Source organism: Galeopterus variegatus, unplaced genomic scaffold (assembly GCF_000696425.1).
Source record: "Galeopterus variegatus unplaced genomic scaffold, G_variegatus-3.0.2 Scaffold7880, whole genome shotgun sequence".
In the NCBI taxonomy this organism is placed as follows: domain Eukaryota; kingdom Metazoa; phylum Chordata; class Mammalia; order Dermoptera; family Cynocephalidae; genus Galeopterus; species Galeopterus variegatus.
The window spans coordinates 54,911-56,392 of NW_007733991.1; the positions used below are offsets into that span (position 1 = coordinate 54,911).

At 43.2% G+C, this 1,482-nt stretch overlaps 1 pseudogene; it reads right to left on the reverse strand.

The window, feature by feature from the left end:
- Positions 1 to 364: 364 nt before the first annotated feature.
- On the reverse strand, positions 365 to 1,123 carry LOC103607939 (annotated as a pseudogene).
- Positions 1,124 to 1,482: the final 359 nt, after the last annotated feature.

Here is a 1,482-nt window from a genome sequence, read left to right on the forward strand (position 1 = left end):
AAACACCCCAAAGCTAAAGACTGGAAATAAGATGTAAGTTTATAAACTTCTCTCATTAAAAGTGGATGACCCCATAAAGCTGCTGTCCCTCTTTTAAAAAGTCCAAGATAGTTTTGGGAAGAGGGAATTTTGGAGTCTTATTGGCTAAAGGGACTAGAAGGATCTCTCCCCAGGAAGGGTTGTGGGGCTGATTGTGTAGTGCTGAGCTATGCTTGTAAAAACACTCTAGTTTTTACAGTATTTCCATGGAAATCAAAGTGATACTAACCCAGATACTTGGGTTAAAAATCAGACAAAGAAAAGAAGAGAGTCAAGAGGTAGGAAGATCTCTTTTCTAAATTGTATGGTATTTACTAGACTTTGATCAGAGAAATCCAAAGTCTACCATACTGGATGTGTTCTGGAATTCCAAGCTGTCTCCTCGACTATAGGCTGCAAAGATTTGGCTTGTCATACCAGACTAGTTTTGGCTTGTCCTACTGGACCAGGTTTGTGACGGAGATAGATCTACAGCTGGACCAGCAAAAGCACTGAGAAGGAACCCTGTCCTTCTAGCTGGGGCCTTGTGGATGAGAGGTACTGATATAGATAGTGGAAGGAAGAGCTGGATATCTCGTCCTCGTCAGGAAAACTGTACAGTTCTATGATTTGGGCTTTGTCATAGACATCAGAGTACAAAGCAGAAAGTGAGACCACTAGCCTCTCCGATTAAGGATCTTGCATTTGAAAACCACTTGTGGAACTTTAAGTGAAGATAGAGTCCCATGCTTGATTGGAAGAGCCTAAGATCTGAGGCGGGAGGGAGCGGTGGAAATCTGAAACCTCAGGAAAAAGAGAATTAGGATTGGTGGATGTGCTCTATGAGAAGGATTTGTTTTGGTTGTTTTAGTGATTGCTGCTGTTGCTACTGCTGCTTCCTTAATTTGAATCACCTGTTCCTGAACCAGACCTTCACTGTTGACTCCAGTAGGTTGAGTTTCAAAGCTAGTTTCTTCTGGAGATTTTTATCTGGGAACCTGGTCTGGCTAAACAGAGCCTCCAACTCTTCATACTATTTGTGAGTGAATGTGGTACGTTCTTGATGCTTCTTCCGTAATGTGGAATTGGCTTGATCCAGTGACATCGAGTGCGTACTGGACTTACCCATGTTGATTAAAGTGTGTGAGGAGTCACGAGGGGCATTCTGTTCATCAGGGGTATGGGACTAGCTGGATCCCATGGTATCAAGTTCATACTGGAATCATTCAGGTTGGTAAAAGGGTCTGGATTCTCTGGGGCCATTCTGTTAATCTGGGTTTCTGAAATCTGGGATGGAAGGACTGTTGTGGAGTGCCCTTTTCAATCCTGCTTGACATATCTCCCTCAAGATGCAGTTTTGTTAGTGTATATTTCAAATTTTTATTTGTTAAAAACAAATTCTAGTACATGGCCAAATATTGCCTTGCCAGTGCCCACTCCTCCTTACCCCCCCCCCCCCCCCCC